This window comes from Lepus europaeus, chromosome 18 (genome assembly GCF_033115175.1).
Source record: "Lepus europaeus isolate LE1 chromosome 18, mLepTim1.pri, whole genome shotgun sequence".
NCBI lineage: Eukaryota > Metazoa > Chordata > Mammalia > Lagomorpha > Leporidae > Lepus > Lepus europaeus.
Genome location: NC_084844.1, coordinates 31,945,497 through 31,969,251, shown reverse-complemented (window position 1 = coordinate 31,969,251; position 23,755 = coordinate 31,945,497).

Here is a 23,755-nt window from a genome sequence, read left to right as displayed (position 1 = left end):
CTCCAGGATCTTTGGCAAGGAGTAGTTGTTTAATGGGGTATCAGATCAGTTCTGAATACTCATTATCTATGCTGGTGTAAGAAATTAACCCTAAACTTAATGGTCAAAGCAACAAACATTTATTATCTCATAGTGGAGCAGGAATCTGGGTGTAGCAGCATTGAATCTTCTGGCCCCAGGGTTTCTGATGATGAGACTAATGCTGGGGCTACCATCACCTCAAGGCTCAACTGCAGAGGAGTCTGTTTCCAGTCTTACTCAGGAAGCCATTGGCAGGATTCGTTGCCTTGCTGGCTGTTGGGCTGAGGGACCCAGTTCCCCTGGAGGATGCCTGGAGCTGTCCTCCTTGAGGCAGTTTATAATATGGCAGCCTCTCTAACAGTGAGCAGGCAAGAGAGCAAACAAAGCAGATGCCTAATCTTGGCAGAGACATCCATATTCTGCTCATTAGAAGAAGCCGCTAAGTCCACCTAACCCTCAAAGGGAGGAAACTACAAAAAAAGCATGGATTCCTGGAAGTGAGGACCGATGGGAGTCCTTTAGAAGCCACCTATGCTGCTCACAGATAGAGTCAGAGTTCCTGCAACTCGGTGGAACCTCAGTGGATACCTTATTGTTTTCATTCTTTGATGGTGATAAACAGAGATAAGATTAGGGTGGAATCCATTTTGGAAAATTCACATACTAGCTATCTGGACTGTGAGGACTTGGCATACCACACAAAGAGTTGGTTCAGGATTCTTCAATGGAGATCTTTGTGTACACAATTTTGTGTTTATGTGTGTTTGAGGTGTGATATCACTTTCATTAAATTCTCTTAGGTTTCCTTGACCTCCAAAATGGTGTTGCCTTCAAGAGTTGAAATAAAGGGTGGGATGGAGTAGGGTGGGGCCACTGTTAAGATTCTAAGTGCAAGTGTCAGGATCAAGATAACAGAAAGTGAAGCTGACAGATCTGCCCATCTGTGGTTGGTTTGTGTCGGAGAACTTCATGCCCTGCCTAACTCAGCCAGGTCCACTCATCTCTGAAGAATAAGATGCATTAGTTGGAATGTTTTGGAAAAGAAATATGATGCATCTCAAAGCATAAATGAATTTTATTAGAAAAGATATTGAGTGTGCTTAGGCCCTTGTGGGTGGAGCAGACAACGGGGCTCAGAGGTACAGCATTAAGTGTCAGCAGAAGTGTTGCAGGGTCCTGGGGTGAACACTCAATCTTTTTAGCATGATTGTGCAGTGGAGAGAGATTTGGGTTGAATGACGTGACATTTGGATCTTGGCTAGGATTGGATTCCTAGTCAAGGATCTTGGTTAGGATTGGCTAGGATTGGCTAGGTTTGGATTCCTAGCTAGAAGGAAGGTGGTCCTGAATAAGATATTTAGCCTTTCAAAGTCATGCATTCTCCATCTGAATTACAGGTTGCTCATAGTACTTAACTCCACAGAGCTGATGAGAGATGGTTTGTTGTTTAAACCTCTACTTTGTTCAAAGAGTACTCAAAGCAGTGTTTGAAAAATAAAAATACATATGCACGAAAGCACCTAACAGGGCTTAGCATTTCCTCCAATCCTCCCACCTGCCTATCCACTCGTATGTATGTTAACCCATCCATCTATCCAACTACTCATTGTCCACCTAACTTCTCATCCTCAATGAATCCATTCATCAGCCACACTCCCATTCACATGTCCATCCACCTACACATATTTCTGTACAGCTAACTATTCATCCATACTCCTGATATCCAGCCACCTATCCACCCATCCATAATATGTAGTATGCACCTACAGTGTGTCAGCCACTGTCCTGGTTGCCTTGCTAGCTTTAGGCTCTGGAGAAATAAGACAGCTAGAGTCATTGTATTTATGAAGCTTATAATAAATTAAAAGCAAAAATCAGCATTTTTCTTCTTCCCTCCCTCCCTTCTGCACTCTTTTCTATTTTCTCTTCTCATCATCTTTGCTTCTTCAGGTCTTGTTCTTGGGAAGAGTTGGCACCATACTGAAGTTGAGGGGAAAAGCCGAAGTTGTGAAATCTGCTTCCTCTAGAGACACCTTGGGCCTTGTTGGAGACTGCAGTGGGTGGTTTCCCCAGAGAGTGCCACATGATGCAAGCAAAGCACTTGTTTGAGCTTCTGAGAGGCTAGAATGGAGTTCCCAAGATCCAGCCCTAAATCACAAATTGCTTCTTTGGGATTGGCCTAACCCATAGGTAGGGTGACTAAGTGCCTTCTCTCTTCTGTCGCCAGCACTCCCCATCTACTCTTTGATACCTGGAAGGCCACCAAGGGAACTGTACATATTTCTTGAACTTAAGGCTTTTATCCCTGTGAAAATGAAAATCTCAGTGGGAGGGTCAGAGGTAAAAGTGGTCCTGGCTATTTGTCCTTGGCTGTGGATGAAGGTCTCATCCTTTTTTCCCATGAAACAAAATCAACAGGTGGTTGTGAAGACAGCTGGAGATCAGGTTGGGGGTGGAGCTGCTAGCAGCAATGGCCTATTTGGAGAAAGCCCTGGATGAGGAATCAGGAAATGTCGGTGACGGTCCCTGCCTGGCCACTTAGGGGCTACTGAGCCTTGTGTGGGCTGCTTCCGCTCCGAGCTTGTGGAACCAGCTGAGCTGCAGCAGGTGCAAAAGGAGTTACTTAGGGCCAGACTCCTGGACATTCAACCTGAGCACTTGCACAGGGCCCTGCCTTGATTCAATGCTCCCCTGTCACCATGCTCAAAGTGGGTGATTTCTGAACCTGGTACATCATAAGGGGTGTCACATTCTTGTTTTGTACTGTGCCTACAAGTTATGTGGGCAGTCTTGATGGTGGTGAGAGGCCAGAGTTGGGGTCCCAAGAGAAAGCCCTGTTCACTTTCAAAGCTCCACCGTCCAGCTCAAGACTCCTCTCCTTGAGAAAGCCATTCCATAGAAGCCTACCTTCTGGGCTCACTCAACTCCCTGTGAGTAGGTCTGCTGACATAGGTTCTGCTAGGTGGGTCTTTCGCTTGTTTGTGGCACTTAGGGAGTCCTATTGTGTGGTTTCAAATGTGGGTACCCGTTTCCCTGCTAGTGCCTTTTGGGGTGCCCCTCCCCTTCCCAGATGTCTTGTTGCATGGTGGGAAGAAATGGCATTGGAAACACAAAGCTGTGAGTTCGAGTTCTGACTTTGCACTTACGAGCCATGTGATGAAGGGACGATGTTACACCAGAGCGCCAGCTTTGCCCTGCTTCCCTGAATTGCTGTGAGAATAGACTGCGATCCGATGGAAGACACTCAGCACACAGTAGGCACTAAATAAAATCGCTTCCTCGCCTGCAATGTACAGAAATCACCCTTGCTTCTGGGCAGAAAGGCAGAGGGGCATTTAGATACACTACCAACTAAAGCTACCCAGATCCCTGGCATCATCCTGCCCCCACCCACCCCACCCCTCCCCTCCGCAGCTGGGAGCCACACCCAGCAGGGGGTCCCCACAGCAACCCCAGCATCTCTGAGAGGATCACGCCTTGTGAGTTTTTCGCTGCTGTTTGAGGTTTGAGTTGCATTTTCACTTGGCAGAGTCTAGGTTTCTTACTCAAAGAGAAAAGCTGTCAGAGAGGGATAGGAAGAGAGGCAGGGGGGAGGGTGGAGCTCAAAAACAAAAAAGGCTCCCACAGCTTCCTGGGCTTGGAATGGCTCTGTGGAGAGCAAGGCGGGACGCATGCAAATCAGAAACACATGCACTAGGCTTCCCGCCTTGCACAGGCTGCTCAGGATGAAGGCGCTGAGCCTCGCCGTGCTATCTCAGGCCTGGCCAGACATGGGCTAGGGAGCAGGATGTGGGGACAGAGCCTGCACCTGCATCCTCTTGCCCTGTGTTGGGGAAAGGGAGTAGATGGGAGCAGCGGCTGGTTCTATGGCTCCAGTCTTTGGCTCTGCTAGGTCTTAAGACCTCGAGCCCTTCTGAATCAGGAGGTCAGGGGAAGCTCTACAGGGTCGATGTCTGGCAGCTCAGGTGCTAGAAGGAGCCTGGGCTTTGAGGGCATAAGACTTGGGGTTAGCCTCAGGCTGGGTAAGTTCTCTGCGCCCGAATCTTCTCATCCAAAACACGAGGTCCATGGTCACTGTCCCAGCAGACTTTTGTGAGAATGATATCAAATTTTGCATTTTGTTTCTTTTATTTGATGACAGATTGATTCTGTCCCTTCTTTCCAGAAAGGCAGTAAGACAGCTTCTTAAAAGGGATGCAGAATACTCAAGAAATTGTGGCAAAAGGAAAATGAGAGTTGCACAGAAATATGAAGCTAAGGAAGTGTTCAGACACACATGCACGGCTTAGAGTCTTGCACAGTTATGACAATTGTTAGTAAATGCATTTCTGATTGGCCAAAGAAAAGCAGAACACACCATTATAAAATCAATATAGTCTGCTTTTTTTTTTTTTTTTTAAATTCTTAGGAGAGCAGCTTTTATTGAGATCAACCTTACTTGTTTTTCCCAGAGGTCTTCTCTTGAGGTCCACAGGCTGGGAAGAAGTGGACACTGGCTCTTTGTTGCACTGACCTGGCTGTCAGTGGAAGGGGATAGGCTGGAGCACAGTGGATCTGCATTGGGTCCCGGCACATAGTAGGTACTCTTTTTGATGGGCTGTACACATGATAGTACTTCAAAAACTTCATGGGAAAAAAACACGTAAGATAAGTTGGGGTGAGCATTTAGCTCAGTAGTTAAGACGCCACTTGGGGTGCCTGCATCCCATATCAGTGTGCCTGGCTTTGCATCCCAGCCTTGCTTCCAATCCAGCTTCCTGCCAGTGTGTACCCTGGGAAGCAGTGGGTGATGGCTCACTGACACCCATGTGGAAGACCCAGATTGAGTTCTGGGTTCTTGGCTTTAGTTTGGCCCAGCCCTGGCTATTGTGGGCATTTGTGGAGTAACCCGTGAATAGATTTCACTGTTTGCCTTGTAAATAAAATGAAAACAAACAAAAATATTTTAGAAAGATAAGTTTATTTTGGTGCCAAAAAAAAAAAAATTTGAAGTCTGGGGGGGCACTGTGGTGGAGCAGGTTAAACCACTGCTTGGGGGGCTCCCATCTCACATCCTTGTTCTAGTTCAAGACTCAGCTCCTCCGCTTCAGATCCAGCTTCCTGATTGTGTGCCGGGGAAGACAGTGGATGATGGCTCAAGTATTTGTGACCCTGCAACTATGTGACTTCCAGGTTCATGGCTTTGGCTTGACCCAGCCCTACCTGTAACAGGCATTTGGGGAGTGAGCCAGTGCCTTTGCTGCTTTCTCTGTGACTTTGCCTTTCAAATAAATAAATAACTTTTTCTTAAAGGCAGAGTTACAGAGAGAGAGAGAGAGAGAGAGAGAGAGAGATCTTCCATCCACTGGTTCATTCCTCAAATGGCTGCAATGGCCAGAGCTAGGCAGATCTGAAGCCAGGAGCCAGGAACTTCTTCCGGGTCTCCCATGCGGGTGCAGGGGCCCAAGGACTTGGACCATTCTCTGCTGCTTTCCTAGGCTTATTATCAGGGAGCTGGATTGGAAGTAGAGCAGCTGGGATTAGAACCAGAGCCCATATATGCCAGCACTGCAGACAGCGGCTTTACCCACTATGCCACAGTGCTGGCCCCAAATAAATAAATCTTAAATTTTTTTGAGGGGCATAGAGGGTAAAGCTGCCACCTGCAGTGCCGGCATCCCATGTGGGTTCCGTTTGAGTCCTGACTGCTCCACTTCTCATCCAGCTCTCTACTATGGCCTGACAAAGCAGTAGAAGATGGCCCAAGTCCTTGGGCCCCCGCACCTGTGTGGGAAACCTAGAAGAAGCTCCTGGCTCCTGGCTTCAGATCGGCCCAGCTCCTGTTGTTGTGGCCATCTAGGGAGTAAATCAGTGGATGGAAGACATTTTTGTCTCTCGCTGCCTCTGCTTCTCTGTAACTCTTTCAAATATATAAATAAATCTAAAAACTTTTTTTTTTCTGAAACCCATGAAGTTTTCAATAATTTCATTAAAATGTGTATTATGAAAAAAACTCATGGATTTCAATTTTTTAAGATTTATTTTTTGTTTATTTGAAAAGCAGAGTTACAGAGAAAGGAGGAGAGACATAGAAAGGTTATGCTGTGGCATAGCAAGTAAAGGCACCCCCTGCAGTGCCGCCATCCCATATGGGTTCTGGTAGTTCCAGCTACTCTATTTCTGATCCAACTCTCTGCCATGGCCTGAGAAAGCAGTAGAAGATGGCCCAAGTCCTTGGGCCCCTGCACCCATGTGGGAGACCCAAAAGAAACTCCTGGCTCCTGGCTTTGGATCGGCACAGCTCTGGCCGTTGGGGCCATATGGGGAGTGAACCAGCAGATAGAAGACTTTTTTCTCTCTGCCTCTCCTCTCTGTAACCCTTTCAAATAAAATAAATAAATCTTTAAAAAGAGAGAGAGAGAGAATCTTCCAGCCAAATTGTTTCACTCCCCAGATGGCTACAATGACCAGGGCCAGGCCATGCTGAAGCCAGGAACTTCATCCAGGTCTCCCACATGGGTGGCAGAAACCCAAGCTCTTGGACTATTTTCTACTGCTTTCTCAGGCACATTAGCAGGGAGCTGGATGGGAAGTGGAGCAGCCAGAACTCAAACTAGCGCCCATATGGGATGCCGGTTCTGCAGGCGGAGGCTTAATCTGCTACGCCACAACACGGGCCCCAGATTTCAAAAAACGTGTTTTTTTTTTGTAAAAAAAATAAACTTCTCTTTGAATTTCATTTTTTCATGAACTTTCTGAGGTCCCCTCAGTGTGTGGGGCGATTGTCACGTGGAAGAAGCGCTGTGACCCAGGGTAGCTTTTGTCCCGCAGCTTTGGTTGGTTTTCGATGTTGGGCTCCCGCAAGCCTTATCTGCCTCTTTCCCTGCCGGGCTGCAGCCCCTGTGGGAGGGGTCTGTTCGGGGCTGGTGGCTCTGACACAGGCTGTGCAGATCCACCCTGCTCTCAGGAAGCTGAGCTCCTCTCCTGGAGCTTTGCACACTGGGCTCTGTGACATTCATCTCTCGGGATTCTGTCCCAGGGAGAAAACATCCTGTGGGCATTCTCTTACCCTGCATTCTCGTTCCCCGCCCTCCTCTCTTGGTTTTGCCTTCCTGGGTGAACTAAAAGCAGAGCGATGAAGTTTTCATTCCAATGGGAAAACCCACGGCGGCTTTTGTTAAGAGCCGTGACAATTGATGTGCTGACGGAAACCAAGGCTGTGGACCTGATGCTTTGTGTCAAAACAGTCTGGATGGCGTTGGTACCAATGTGTTGTTGCTGGAGGGAGGCTGTTAGCGGGGAGCCCGGTGAGCAGGGAGCAGCCTGGGTGGGAAGAGGAACAGACTTGAGTGTGCTGGAGCCTGCAGCAGGGTGTGCCCCTTCCCCCCAACCCCGATCGGAGGTCCCGCCTGATGGCCTTCCCTCTCTCCCCTTTCTCACAAGGCTAGATGGAACTTGGCAAGTGCCTTGCTGTGCTACGGTTGGAGCATGGATATTAGTTTAATCTGGAGTTCCGTTACTCTTGAAATGCTGAGGGGTTTGGCTCAGACTTTGAGTTCTGACGACGTGATAGAAGATGAAAAATGGAATTGGAATGTTTTTGCTGGTTTTAGAAAGGGGAAGATTCTCAGCCTGCTTCCCACACCCCACCCCTGGCTTTCATTCCCTCGTCTGACTGCAGCTTCTGATGAGAATGAAATGGGATTTTGGCAAATATGGCCCGGGGCCATGGGGGAGAAGGGGAGGAGAGAGGGAGCATCCTTTAGAAGCAGCTCCATGAAGATGCCACTGACTCAAAACAATGCTCTCCCAACACATCTCTGCAAGCTCCCTGAACATCTGTGTCTGGCAGGAGGAGGCTAGTTGTTCCTTGGGTGATCCCTGGCCTTTTTGTCTTCCTGAGTTTCTTACAAATGAGGGAGGACAAGGGGTTGGGCTCTGTGGTGTTGTCACTTGGTGGAAGGGTGCAGAACTGGGGAGCCGTTCCCAGGGGCCTTCCAACAGCTCGGGGAGGTGGAGAGCATGTTTTCGTTGGAAAGATGAAAGAACGTATGCAAATGCATATGGCGTTACCCACCCCGGGTCACAAGGGGGATCAGAGAGCCCAGTGCAGGTCTGGTTTTCTCCACATTTCAAGTTTTCTACTTGATGAAGATGCTACTTATGATGGTTAATTTTATGGCATCAACTTGGCTAGATTAAGGTTTGATTACCTAGACGTCTTAGAGAGGGTTGCTTTGGGCATGTCTGTGTGGGTACTTCCAAGCAAGATCCAACCTCTATGTGGGTGGACGGCAGCTCTTGGCCAGGGGTCTGGCGGAGAACTGGTCTCTCCGAGGGCGGGGACATGCTGGCTCCTCCCTTGGCCGTCAGTTCCTGGCCTCGGGACGCCAGGCTCACCCCAGGGGCGCTCTTGCTGGCGCTCAGGTCTCTGACCTTGAACTGAGAATGACGCCATCAGCTTCCTTTCTTCTGTGGCCCCCGGGCTTGGATTGCGCCATGGCATTACACCCCAGTGTCCCCAGCCTCAGGTGGGCTGTCGCGGGACTTCTCAGTTGCCATCATTGCATGGGTCAGTTACCTAACGAATCCCCTTCATGTGCCTGTGGGAACTGTCAGTTCTGGCTAGAGAACCCGAACACGCTCTTGCTGTCTGATGGTGGTGGGAGAGGGTGAGGTCCTTCCGTCTCCCCTGGAAGATCTTTACACGGACTCTCCGTGCTTAGCTGCTGTTTTATTTACCGATGTGTATTCACTGGCAATTCTGTGTGCTGTGGGAAACACAAAGGAGTAAGACAGAGTCCCCGTTCTCAAGGAGCTGATAGACAGAAAAATGCAGGAGCAATTTTTTAAAAAGAAGAAAGAAGAAAGGTTTGGGGAGGGTGGAGGAAGGCTGAGGGCTTTTCTTCTGTCTGTTAAGTGTAATGCAGCCCTCGGCGCACGCGCATGGGGAGCAGGAGGGAATGTGGTCCCTGTCCCCCACCGTGTCACAGATGCAGGAACCCCGCTCTCTCCCAGGCCTGAACGCTTGGAGTGCTCAGCACCCAGTCAGCCCTCAGAGCCGTCATTCAGGAACCTTGCTCCATGCTAGAAGCCATGGCTGTGTGACACAGAGCAAGTGGAGTCAGCCTTCGTAATAAGCCCCAGCCATGGCTGGTGGTGCTGCGCCCCATCATGGGCCAAGCTGTGTCTACACATCTGTTTCAAACTCATGACTCAGTGTGACGGGCACTGGCTGTGGACTGAATGCTTGGTCCCCCACCCACCTCCCCCCACGTCACAGGTGGAAACCTAATAATCTCCAGTGTGATGGTCAGTGGAAGCCATGACAGTGGAGCCCCCCTGAGTGGGGTGACAACTTTGTCCCTTTCTGCAAAAGTGGCCTTCTGTGAGCCGGTAAGCAGGCCCTCCCCGGACTCGGCATCTACTGGCAACTTGACCTTGCTCTGCCCACTGTAGAGCTCTGAGAAGTGTTTTGGTTGGTCCTAAGCCTCCTAATCTGGGGTGTGTCATTGTTACAGCAGCCCCCTGAGGCATAGCGAAGTTGCCAACCTCAAGCCAGGCCCACAGAACACCTGGTGATGTGTGGACACCTGGGCATAAAGCCATCAGGTGCCTGGGCTGAGGGTGCCCAGCCTGGTTTCAGGAAGGAAGGTGGAAGTGGGGAACTGCCCGGAATTCCTGGGCTGGACCCAGTGCACCTCTCCCTCCGTCTGACCCCACCTGCCCACCCCTCCCATGCCATCTGCAGCAGGTTCTGAGGAGCCCTCACTGGCTGGACCCCCACGTTCCAGGCCTCTGAAGTTTGGGCAAGTTAAGGCCTCCGAGAAGCTGCAAGAGATGGCGTCTCCACTTTCCTGCCTTCTTCTCAGCAGTCTCTCACCTGCCCGTCCTCTTCCTGTGGCCCTTTGCCCCTCTGCCGCGTTCCCTTCTCTTCCTCCTTCACATCCTCTACCTTGCCCTTGAGCATCCTCTTTGCCTTTTTCCTCTCTTCTCATGGATTCCAAGAGTGCTCTTTTATACACACTCAGAAATAAACACATACTTGCAGGGCTACGTACCTGATGTGAGATTACTTAATCTTAAAGATATGTTACATAGGCATCTACATACACATGCATCACACACATATGACACACATAGAGGAATGTATATGATGTAAGATTACTTAGTGGTGTATCAGGTGCATGGATATAGACATTACATACATATATAACATGTGCACAAAACACATACATGTAGGTACGTGTATACAATGTAAAATTATTTAACTGTGCATTATATGTGTGCATACATGCATTACATACACATATGACACGTGCTTGTAAATAGATGTAGGTACATTTATATGCTATAAGATGACTTAACTGCATATATGTGCATATGTACACACACCACATCCATATACAACACACGCACATGTGAACACACACATACGTATATGCATACTCACATATAAATCCCTGTAATTACACTTCTGGACCCGCCCTTCTGCTGAGAGCATAGGGCATCAGAAGGCATGGGACAATTCTGGCCAGGACCCCACTGGGAGGTTTCTGTGCAGGGAGCAGGGTGGGCAGGGAAATGACTGCTCTCCGGAAGCACTTGGAACCACTTGGGCTGGCATTTTCTTTCTGGTGCTAAGTTGTGGCGTGGTGCTGGGAAGACCATATCCCTCTTTTTCTTCTTCGTGCGGAAAATAAAACCCACAACACTGCACAGGAATCAGGGGTACTCGGGCATGAGAAAGGCCTGCAGGAAAGCTAGATTCAAGTCATCATTTTCATCCTTATTTAAATTATGTGTAGTTCCACTTACCCATCCCCTAGTTGGTAACAACTGCAGAACAACTGTGTGTATGTGGCGGGGAGGTGGGTGGGGACAGTGAGGAAAGAGGGGAGGAGGGGCAGCCATCTCATAAAACACGAGTGTGGTTTTTGCATAATTCCTACTGGACAGCTCACCCTCACTGTCTAAGGAAATATTTCTCAAGTTTCTTTTAACTCATGCCCAATTGAACATTCATCTAACTTCTAGTAATTTGTATAATTAAAACAAAACATATTTCTCTTTTTCCTAAGCATACCGGTATTTTGCAACACCCAGCAGGCTTCCTCCACTCCCCCTACTGGTGATGCGTCTCTGCCTCCGGGCTGGGGGACAGAATTTATCTCGAAGTGTGGTGTGACCTGTCTCTGTGGCGGACCCTTCTGACCCTCAGTTTTCCCTGGGGTGAGAAGAGGGAGGAGACACCTCTCCCCAGCACCCACCAGGGCTGGAGTAGAGGAGTGAGGTCACGGGAGTCAGGCATGCTTCGTCCCCAGGGGGCTTCCTGCCCTGCGGCGGGGTTCAGCTGAGCCCTGGCACGCGCAGGGCCCGGGTCCCTGGCTAAGAGCAGTTTCTCCCTGGGGACTGTCTCCTGGAGATTTAGTGTGATATTTTTTCTCACCCTCAGGAATCTGGCCAGACTCCAGGGCCGCCTATCATGAGGAGTCTTGTTTGCTTGTAATTTGCAGACTTGCAAGGGGTGAAGGACTGGCTTTGACTATTCAAACGCACGCTGGGGGCGGGGAACCGCCTTGGGCGGGAGGTGTGGACTTTTCCCTCCTTGAGGAACCAGGAACCCGCACCCTCGCCATGCAATGGAAGTGGGGGTGGGGTGGGGAGGGGGGTTGATGTGACAGTTTTTTGGGTGACTATTTCACCCACCCTTGTCTTACTAGATTTAATACTTACTCGTTTAATACCGAACCATGCCACATGATTCTCTCCATCATACAGATGAGGCCACTGAGGCAGGATTTGTACACAGGTCTGTGCTCTCCGGAGCCCAGAAGGACACACAGCAGGGATGGAGGGATGTTTCCCGGGGATGTTTCTGAGGGCTAGGCTCTCTCCTCCCTGCTTGCCCATTTCCTTGAATGAACTGACTGAGCAGGGGGAGACAGTGCTGGCTGACCCCTGATTGTGCTTGTCAAGTGACCATGGGGTTTCGAGCCTGCTGTCCAGAGAGCTGGCCATTCTGGATGGGGTGGACCGCTATCCCTCCTGGGAGCCAATGGCTCTGATAGGTGAGGGCCCTGCCGGTCTTCTCCTCTTTTACAGGTCTCTGTTCCTTGTCCCAGGATGTCCTGCAGATGCAAGAGCAGGGAGCATAAATGGATTTTATTGTAATGTTGTAAAGATTTACTAATTTATTTGAAAGGCAGAATTAGAGAGAGAGAGATCGATCAATCTTCCCTGTACTGGCTCACTTCCCAAATAGCTACAACAGCTGGAGCTGGGCCAGGCCTGAGCAAGGAGCTTCACTTGGGTCTCCCATGTGGCTGCAGGGTCTCAAGGACTTGATCCATCTTCTGCTGCTTTCCCAGGTACATTAGCAGGGAGCTGGATTGGAAGTGGAGCAGCCGGGACTCGAGCTGGCCCTCATGTGGGATGGTGGCTTAACCTGCTGCATCACAGCACCAGCTGCTCTTTTCTTCCTCTGTCCCTCCTTTCCTCCCTCCTCCCCCCTTTACTTCCCTCTTTCCTCCTTCTTCTCTTCCCCTCACCCCCTTCTTGTGTGGACTTTAGAGTCTAAGAAAACTAGGCTCAAGTCATGTTCAGCCCCCTTCCAAGTATGTGGCTTCAGGCAGCCCACCACATCCCTCTGAGTCTCAGCTTCTCACCTGTGAAATGGAAGTGCCGGTCTCCTACACTGTGAGCCTGAAGTGGAGGGAGCTCCCGGAATGGAGCCCAGCACAGTGTAGGAGCTCAAGAGCTGCTGGATTATGTTTTTCCTGGGAGGAAAAATGTGAGCTCCAGAGTCCTTTCAGTGTTCAGAGTGAAGAGCAAGAGATGCACATTTCCCAAGAGCTGGACTTCACGTGTCAGGGGGAAAGCAAGCAGGAAAGAGAAGAGGAAAGATGGATGGATGATCCGGATTACCAAGGCTTGGTGTTCACCGGGGCAAGGCTCAGAGCTCCGCGGTCATAGCTCACACTCAGAGGGTGGAAAATGGGGCTCCCTTCACCCCACGCTTTGCACTGGGCCTGAAAGTGGGCTGACCGGCTTTGTGAGGGGGCACAAGACCTGGCCTCATTGCTTGCAGGGGCAGGAAGAGCCCATCAGGTGGGGGCTCCCTGCCCCACTGTCTGGGGTTGAGGGACAGAGCCCACTAAGGCACAGAAAGTCTCCAAGTTCACAGCCCTGGAGAGACACTTCTCCAGTTTGTTTTTAATCAACCCGCCCATGCTGACACTTGGGCTCCATTCAACCATGTAGAAAGTTCCACTAGCAAATAAACACTTAGCCAAATATTTGCCCTTGTGTGTTTTCAATAGTAAATACCAGCTATATTGCTCATCTCCTTGTATCACCCTGACTGGGCCCAGCCCAGGCTGTTCGGAGCCGAGTGCCCTCTTCAAAGATGGGTGGGAACCCCTTCCTGACCTCCCACCACGACAGCCAAGAGCAGTGGTCTTGGGCCCCGGCGGGAAACACGCCTCCCTCCCACCCTGAGGGGCAGATCGGCTTAAAGTCTCTGTGTGGGATTGGCACTGATGCCCTGCATGGCCCCCCAGCCCTGCAAAGTACCCATGTTTCCTGTCTGCCCATTGGGCTGGCTCCTTCCTTCCCCAGCGCTCGGTCTCCAGCTCTGTGGCTGCCAATGCATTTCTGCGGAGCAGCCCAGGCTCACAGCTCCTCTCAACCACCTCTGACTCCAGAGGACTTGGGGGCAGGTCTTGGGAATTGGGGAGGTAGCATGGGGGGTGAGAGAAACAGAAGAAAGGGTTCAGCTTTCATGCGGGTACAAAGGGTGGTGGGGACCTTAAGCTACACCAAATACAATAACACATGTACACACGTATGCACACGACACACTAACACACAGCAACTGTGGTGTTGGTTAGCATTCCTTGGTTGCAAGCAACAGATACTGTTTGGTTCGCTTTAGTGGAAAAGAGAATCTACTAAAAGAGTTAAAAGGGATCCCATAAGAAAAAACCTGGGTCTAGAAAAGTCAGGGCCTGGCAGGAGCTGCTCGGTAGCCTCCTCCAGCCGCCACCACTAGAATGTTCTACCATTTTCAGTGTCACGCTCTGCTCCTGGGTCAGCTTCCAGGGGAAGGCAGTGCCAGCTGTGCTGGTAGGGTTCTCTGTTGGCCCAGGCAGGGCAGGATACCTTGGTTAACAGTCTCTCAGGCCCTTATCACATTGTACCTCAACCGTTTTCACACCTTGATGCGCAGAAGACAACATTTATAAGACACAATGGGCTGGAAGGAGGAGGCTACTTCTGGCCATAAGTTACTGCCAAACACTGCCTCCCCAGCCAGGGCTGAGGGACTCAACATTTCACACACCAGTCCTCTTTCATGGCATGCACTGGAAGCCTCAATTGCTTCCAAGAGGGAGATGCAGTTCCCAAATATCATCAGGATCTTGTCAACAACAGCCAACGGATGCAAACCCCTCTCTCTCCCCCAGTGTGAGCAAAATGCAAAAATAACCGATGAGTCGTGAGTGCTCCCCGGCCTCTGCCTGTGCCTCCCCTTTTCTCCGCCTCAAAGTGCCCCTATATATTCAATTTTTCCTCCTAATTCCTCTCTTAGTAAATAGAGCAGACATACACATTTATATCTCTGCTCACATATCACAAATCTGTTCTTTAAAAAGCTATGGATACTTGATGGTGCAGACTCATTGGTCTTATCATTGGCACCCAAAATAGTGCCCCTGTACACAACTCAGTCTTCAAAACAGACCCCAGGCCTAGCTGAAACCTAGGGTCCAGTTGTCCCAAACACTCACACAAACCTGCCGTTTATAGCTCTGCTGGGGGACCCTTCTTCCCGAGCCAGGATCTCTACTGCAGGAACCCCTTGATGTATATTTAGGGAATGAATGAAGAGAGCAGTAGGGTGGATTTTCCCCAAATAGTAATCAGGCCAAAGCATTAGCTAATTCAGATGCTCCTGGTCTTCTTGATTTTCCAATTCTTGACAACTGAAATCTGTGAAAACTTGCCCCAGTGTTCTGTATCTTGGGCTGGTAAAATGTAATGCGGAGGGCTTCTGCCAACTGCTAACCCTTGAGAAATATAAAGGCAGAGCTGCTCTGACATGGCCATGACATTGATGGGGAAATGGGATTTAATCTACCAGACATTTGGAGGAAGTCTCAGCAAAGAGTAAAACTCACTTCTGGGGAGAGTCCATGTGTGCTAGGTCATTGCCTTTGAATGATTTCGTGGAATCTTTTTAGCAAAGCTTCAAAGTAGACATAATTCCCATTTTTGCAGGTGCAAATACAAAGGAGATGTTTAGACGCAAGCTTGGGTTTATTTTTAAATAACTGAGTGTGAGGCAGAGGTGGGACTTGTATAGGTTGCTGTTCTCTGGTCCAGAGAGCTTTCTACCCTACCTGCATACCTCTTTAGCTGCCCTTTTGTTAATATCAGTGATTTTCTTTGAAAACTTTCCTTTTTTTAATCATTTTGCTTCTGGAGGAGAAATTTGTCCTGAATTTAATGATGTACCATTTGATGTGGACAGAGGTGGCTTGGAGCCTGTGGTTGTATGCCTGGGAATTACTTTATTTTTTTGTATTTTTTTTATTAAACTTTTATTTAATGAATATAAATTTCCAAAGTACAGCTCATGGGTTACAATGGCTTCCCCCTCCCAAAACTTCCCTCCCACCCACATCCCTCCCCTTTCCCGCTCCCTCTCCCCTTCCAATCACATCATGATTCATTTTCAATTCTCTTTATATACAAAAGATCAGTTTAGTATAAATTAGGTAACGATTTCAACAGTTTGCCCCCATATAGCAACACAAAGTGAAAAAAAAATACTGTTGGAGTACTAGCTATAGCATTAAATAAGAGTGTACAGCACATTAAAGGCAGAGATCCTACATAATATTTTTTTAAAAATTAATTTTCTATGCCATTTCCAATTTAACACCAGGTTTTTTTTTCATTTCCAATTATCTTTATATACAGAAGATCGATTCAGTATATAATTAGTAAAGATCTCATCAGTTTGTACCCACGCAGAAACACAAAGTGTAAAAATACTGTTTCAGTACTAGTTATAGCATCACTGCACATTAGACAACACATTAAGGACAGATCCCACATGGGATGTAAGTACACAGTGACTCCTGTTGCTGACTTAACAATTTGACACTCCTGTTCATGGCATCAGTAATCTCCCTAGGCTCTAGTCATGAGTTGCCAGGGCTATGGAAGCCTTTAGGGTTCGCTGACTTTGATCTTATTCTGATAGGGTCATAGTCAAAGTGGAAGTTCTCTCCTCCCTTCAGAGAAAGGTACCTCCATCTTTGATGGCCCCGTTCTTTCCACTGGGATCTCACTAACAGAGATCTTTCATTTAGGTCTTCTTCTTTTTTTCTTTTCCATGGTATCTTGGCTTTCCATGCCTACAATACTCTCATGGGCTCTTCAGCCAGATCCGAATGCCTTAAGGGCTGATTCTGAGGCCAGAGTGTTGTTTAGGACATCTGCCATTCTATGAGTCTGCTGTGTATCCCACTTCCCATGCTGGATTTTTCTCTCCCTTTTTGATTCTATCAGTTAGTATTAGCAGACACTTGTCTTGTTTGTGTGATCCCTTTGTTTCTTAGACCTATCCAAGCCATCGAATGTGAACTGAAATTGATCACTTGGACTAGTGAGATGGCATTGGTACATGCCACCTTGATGGGATTGTATTGGAATCCCCTGGCACATTTCTAACTCCATCATTTGGGGCAAGACTGATTGTGCATGTCCCAAACTGTGCATCTCCTCCCTCTCTTTTTCCACTCTGAAATTTAACAGGGATCACTTTTCAGTTAAAATTTAAACACCTAAGAATAATTGTGTGTTAATTACAGAGTTCAACCACTAGTACTAGAACAACAACAACAACAACAAATACTAAAAAGGATAAAGTATTACATTGTACATCTAGAGTCGGGACAAAAGCTGATCAGGTCATTGTTTCTTATAGTGTCCATTTCACTTCAACAGGTTTCCCCTTTGGTGCTCAGTTGTCGCCGATCAGGGAAAACAAATGATATTTGTCTCTTTGGGACTGGCTTAATTCACTCAGCATGATGCTTTCCAGATCCTTCCATCTTGTTGCAAATGACTGGGTTTCATTGTTCCTTACTGCTGTATAGTATTCTATGGAGTACATGTCCCATAATTTCTTTATCCAGTCTACTGTTGATGGGCATTTGGGTTGGTTCCAGGACTTAGCTATTGTGAATTGGGCTGCAATAAACATTAATGTGCAGATGGCTTTTTTATTAGCCAAATTAATTTCCTTTGGGTAAATTCCAAGGAGTGGGATGGCTGGGTTGTATGGTAGGGTTATGTTCAGGTTTCTGAGGAATCTCCAGACTGACTTCCATAGTGGCCTAACCAGTTTGCATTCCCACCAACAGTGGGTTAGTGTCCCTTTTTCCCCACATCCTCTCTAGCATCTATTGTTGGTAGATTTCTGGATGTGAGCCATTCTCACCGGGGTGAGGTGAAACCTCATTGTGGTTTTGATTTGCATTTCTCTGATTGCTAGTGATCTTGAACATTTTTTCATGTGTCTGTTGGCCATTTGGATTTCCTCTTTGGAAAAATGTCTATTGAGGTCCTTGGCCCATCTCTTAAGTGGGTTGTTTGTTCTGTTGTTGTGGATTTTCTTGATTTCTTTGTAGATTCTGGTTATCAACCCTTTATCTGTAGTATAGTTTGCAAATATTTTTTCCCATTCTGTCGGTTGCCTCTTCACTTTCCTGACTGTTTCTTTTGAAGTACAGAAACTTCTCAATTTGATGCAATCCCAAATGTTAATTTTGGTTTTGACTGCCTGTGCTCCTGGGGTCTTTTCCAAGAAGTCTTTGCCTGTACCTATATCTTGCAGAGTTTCTCCAATGCTCTCTAGTAATTTGATGGTTTCGGGTCGTAGATTTAAGTCTTTAATCCACGTTGAGTGAATTTTTGTGTAAGGTGAAAGGTATGGGTCTTGCTTCAAGCTTCTGCACATGGAAATCCAATTTTCCCAGCACCATTTATTGAATAGGCTGTCCTTATTCCAGGGATTAGTTTTGGATCTTTGATCAAATATAAGTTGACTGTAGATGTTTGGATTGATTTCTGGTGTTTCTATTCTGTTCCATTGGTCTATCCATCTGTTTCTGTACCAGTACCATGCTGTTTTGATAACAACTGCCCTGTAGTATGCCCTGAAATCTGGGATTGTGATGCCTCCGGCTTTGTTTTTGTTGTACAAGATTGCTTTGGCTATTCGAGGTCTTCTGTGTCTCCATATGAATTTCAGCATTATTTTTTCCAGATCTGAGAAGAATGTCTTCGGTATCTTGATTGGTATTGCATTGAATGTATAAATTGCTTTTGGGAGAATAGACATTTTGATGATATTGATTCTTCCAATCCATGAGCATGGAAGATTTCTCCATTTTTTGGTATCCTCTTCTATTTCTTTCTTTAAGGTTTTGTAGTTTTCATCGTAGTGATCTTTAACGTCCTTGGTTAAGTTTATTCTAAGGTATTTGATTGTTTTTGTAGCTATTGTGAATGGGATTGATCTTAGAAGTTCTTCCTCAGCCGTGGCATTGCCTGTGTATACAAAGGCTCTTGATTTTTGTGGATTGATTTTATATCCTGCTACTTTGCCAAACTCTTCGATGAGTTCCAGCAGTCTCTTAGTAGAGTTCTTTGGGTCCCCCTCCTCCGTTCCCGCGCTGGCGAGATTCTGTGGCTCTGGCTCGTCTCCCGCCGCTCGGCTCGTCTCGGTTGGTTTTCCACGCGGTGGGCTCCCTGTAAGTCCTCTGTGTCTCATCCACAAGATCCGGAAGCGTTTCCTCTGCAGTTTTTTTCTTGCGTCTTTTCCTGAGGCTACAGTAATTCCACTTTTATGAAACTTTATTTTCCCAACCTAAGGCGCACGTCCTCACTATCTGCCATCTTGGCTCCGCCCCCCTTATTTTTATTTTTGACAGGAAGAGTTAGACAGTGAGAGAGAGAGAGAGACAGAGAGAAAGTCTTCCTTCCCTTGGTTCACCCCCCAAGTGGCCGCTATGGCCGGCACGCTGCGCTGATCCGAAGCCAGGAGCCAGGTGTTTCCTCCTGGTCGCACATGTGGGTGCAGGGCCCAAGGACCTGGGCCATCCTCCAATGCACTCCTGGGCCATAGCAGAGAGCTGGCCTGGAAGAGGGGCAACCGGGACAGAATCCGGCGCCTCGACCGGGACTAGAACCCGGTGTGCCGGCGCCGCAGGCGGAGGATTAGCCTAGTGAGCTGCGGCGCCGGCTGGGAATTAGTCTTGAGACTCAGTATTGGCTGTGGCTGATCTCTCTTGAATGTGCACACCTACAAACACGCTCGTGCCTTTAAGCATAGCCTAGCAAGGGCTGACGATCCACACACAAGATGGAGGGCTTCCTTACCCAAGTTCTCCGATTTCAGTCCCTGGAAGGCGTGGAGGCAGACACACCTGGATGGGAAACTCCACCCAGCCTCTTAATGGTTGTGTAGTCTTGGATGAGTCCTTTCATCTCTTACTTCAGTTGGTTCATCTGTGAAATGAGTGGCTCCCTGGGTGGCTGTGAAGATTGGATGTGCTGCCGCATATGGGGCAGTTGTTATTACTGTCCCTTTGCCTCGATTTCCTTACTAATAAAAGCCCTATGATGCTCCAGGTGGTACTAGAACCTATCAAAAATGCTCACCACTTCTCATTCCCTTGTAATTAAGCATGGTTTTAGAACCTGGCTCTGGAAGCCATTGGATGAAGGTTCTGGAAACACCTGCGACAGAGGGCAGTGTCAGCTGACACACACGTTTCTCCTTTTGCTTACTCTTTGGATGAAAGGCTGGAAGGCTGAGCATCCATCTGGCAACCACGAGAGACAAGAGGCAGCTGAAAGAAATAGGAACAGGAAACAACGGCTCCTTGGTCTCTCCTGATAGACTGAATCATCTGTCCAGAGAGCGTTCTTGGTGCCTTTCTGCTGGACACTGACTCTCGTCCCTCTCTGGGAGAAGAGAGCTCTCCCCACTGCCTCAGTCAGGGTTGGCCACTCCGTTGGCCAGTGGACTGAGAGCAAAGGTGACACATGTCCTGCTCGAGAAGTTTGCTGCCATCGCTCAGTTTCTTCATCGTTGTTTTCCCTTAGACTGAGACCACAGGTCCCAGAGAGGGGCTGTTCCTTCAGCTTGGACATCAGAACGAACCAAGGAGCAGAGCTGCACCTAACCTGAGACGGGTATTGGATGTGAGCAAGAAGCAAACCTTCGCTTTTGAAAGCCCCCGAGCTTCGAGGTCATCTGCTGTGGCACCACAACGTAGGAAAGCCTGACTCAGCAGCAGCAACCCTGATGGCACCACTGCGACACCGGCCCTGACAGCTCGCCTCAGACTTCTTGCTCTGTGAGAAACAGTAAGTCCTACTTGGCTAAGCCACTGTTTGTATCGCGACTATGGTCATGCCATCCAGTACAGCGAAAGCACTGGGTACGTTTGTACTTAACAATGGTAGCTCTTATTAGGGTGCTACACAAATGCACATAAAACAAAGCAACCAACCTATGCAAATCTATGTCTATTAGTGAGACAAACTGATGGAAACTTTTTTATAAAAAGATTTATTTATTTGAGAGTGACAAAGGGAGAGAGAGAGTGATGGGGTTGGGGGGAGAAAGAGAGAATCTTCTATTTTCTGGTTCACTCTCCAAATGAGAGGGGAGAGAGAGAGAGAGAGAGAGAGAGAGAGAGAGAGAGAGAGAGAGAGAGAGAATCTTCTATCTGCTAGTTCACTCCCCAAATGTTGCGATGGCCAGGGCTGGGCTATGCTGAAGCCAGAAGCCTGAACCTCCATCCAGGTCTTCCATGAGGGCAATGGGGCCCAAATACTTGGGCCATCTTCTGTTACTTTCTCAGGTGCATTAGCAGGGAGCTGGATTGGAAATGGAGCGGCCAGGATTCAAGCTGGCATTCTGGTACAGAACGCTGGTGCTGTAAGTGGTGGCTTAACCTGCTGCAGACACTGACAGCATGAAGTCAAAAGGTTAAGATTTCTCCCTGCTATCTACCCAACACTTCTCTCAAGAGGTCACCTGTGTATCAGGCCAAAACATTTTCCTGTATCAGGCCCAGCACCAGGGCAAAGCAAGTGAGACGCTTGGGAGCAAAATTTAAGGAGACTCTCGTTCTTAGGCTTGTGCAGTGCAGTGCAGAACCGGCACTTCCGTAAAGCTGATAGAGGGCCTCCCTTGCTCCCTGTGTCCCTGGCTTGCTTTCCCTCAGGCCTGGCCCTGCTGTGAGTTGCATTGACTGACGTGGGTACTGACATAGCCATTTTCTGAAACAAATCACATACACTTTATTGTGACTTACTTTTTTAAACCCTTGTATTTGGGGCCACCAGCATGGAGGTGTGGTACTGCCACCTGCAATTCTGGCATCTCATATGGACTCTGGTTCAAGTCCTGGCTGCTCCACTTCCAATCCAGCTTCTTGCTAATGTGCCTAGAAAGGCAGCAGAAGATGGCCCAAGTCTTTGGGCCCCTGCACCCATGTGGGAGACACAGATGACACTCCTGGCTTTGGCCTGGCCCAACTGTGTTTTGGCCCTTTAGGTAGTAAACCAGCAGATGGAAGATTTTAGTGTTTCTCCTTCTCTCTCTGTCACTCTGACCTTCAAGTAAAACAAATGAAGTTTTTCAAAAAAATTTTATTTCTTTATTTGAAGGACAGAATGACAGAGAGAGATAAAGAGAGATCTTCCATTCACTGGTTTATTCTCCAAAGGCCTGCAACAGCTGGGAATGGGCCAGGCTGAAGCCAGGAGCCAAGAACTTTGTCTGGGTCTTCTATGTGAGTGGCAGGTACTTGAACCATCACCCACTGTTTCCTAGGGTGCACATTAGTAGGAAGCAGAATCAGAAGCAGAAGAACCAGGCACCCTGATATGGGATATGGGTGCCCCAAGTAGCATCTTAACTACGGCACCAAATGCCTGGCCCAGAACATGTAAGTTTTAATTCTGTTGGTGCAACTAATGATACCAAGTAGATAACCCAGAGCATGTGGGAGTATACTTGTAAGTGTCTCTGGGTGACAGATTTCTAGAAGCAGTAATGCTTGGTAAAGGGGTGTTCTAGAAGTTGGAATGTTACAATGAAAACATGCTTCAAGAGTTTTGCACCAATACACATTCCCGCCAACAGTGTGGTAGGGTAATCATGGTAGACACGTGACATCACAATTATCTGCAAGATTTCTTTAAATAGCCAGCTTTCTCAGGACTTAAGACTTCCCCAAATTAGACTCACATGCCGTTTTGCAGCAGTCTGCTATTGCGTAAATCCAAACAGTCTGCAGAGTGGGTGCCGCCTTCCGGGGCAGCCTTTCCCACTCTGTGGCTCACTGGGCTCTGGCTTTCCCTCCTTGCCTGCAGTGGGTCTGTGCTCAGAGCCGGGCGCCCGGCCACGTGAACACTTTCCCAGGGGTCAGTGTTTCATGGTTGCTCTCTGATCTCTCCAAACGTTGAAGAAAGACAAGGAGTCCTATGGGAGGCAGCTGCTCTAGGAAGCATCTTCTCCAACACAGAGCAGTTGGCTGAATCTCTGTCTCCGTATTTTTGAAGAAAATAACTTGTTGTGGGCATGGAGGCAGGGTGCTGGACCCAGTGGCCACTTGAGATTCTTGGAACTCACTTTCTTTCTTCTTCCCCTCTTGTACTTTGTCTACGAAGCTTGAGGGATGTCACCTTCTGAGTCAGGCCTTGGCAAACCGTGACCTGTGGATCAAACACGCCTGCAGCCTCCTTCTGAAATACAGCTTTGGAGTGCGATCGTGCTCATTTGTTTGCAGCTCGTCCGTGGCTGCTTTAGAATTGAGTACTTGCCGCAGACTGTGTGGCCCTTAAACCCTGGAGTGTTTACGCCTGGCCTTCTGCAGACAGAACGTGTCCACCTTCTGGTCCAAAAGCCTTCAGTTTGTTCTCTTTTCCCTACCTGAGGTCGTCACACACCTTGCCCGGACTACTTTAGTCACCGCTGAGCTGGTTGGAGCCACAGTGAGTTGTCTTAGATGCAAATGGAAGGAAGCCCTGAGCCATCTCTTTCTGTTCGTGCCCGTGGTCCGAGGAGCAGGCCATGGATGGCCCTCCAACTCTGCAGGCTGCTTGCTTCTCTCTCCTCTCATGAACTGCACTCCACAAGCGTGCAGTGTTCCCATCCCTACCAACAACTGGGTTTCCTAAACACATCGCCCACAGTGCCATCCCTCTGCCGTTACCCGTGCCGGCCTCCTTGCCCAGAGCATCCCTCCCCGTGCTGTCCCACCCAGTGTGGTGAGCCGTCACTTCTTCGGTGGTGCACACTCTGACTCCCTCATTAACAAAGATATTGACTCCTTGCTTTCTGCTGGCAGGGCTCAGGGTGCGTCTGCACTGCAGGGCTTAGGAGGCATTACTTGTAATTACATGTGTCTTTCCCTGTCTCCCCTGTTGATCTGTGAACTCCAGTGTGCAGGGAGCTCGTCTTGCTCCCACTGGTGCTTATTCAGGTACTAAAGGAATATTTGCTGCATGGAGAACCGCTAAGATTCTTTATTAGCAGTGTCTCGCAGAATCCCGTGGCACAGGCACGGTTACATCCCATTTTACAGATGGACCAATGAAGGGCACAGAGAAGTGAAGTCACAGAGCTTGCCAGGATTTGAAGCCTAACAGTTTGGCA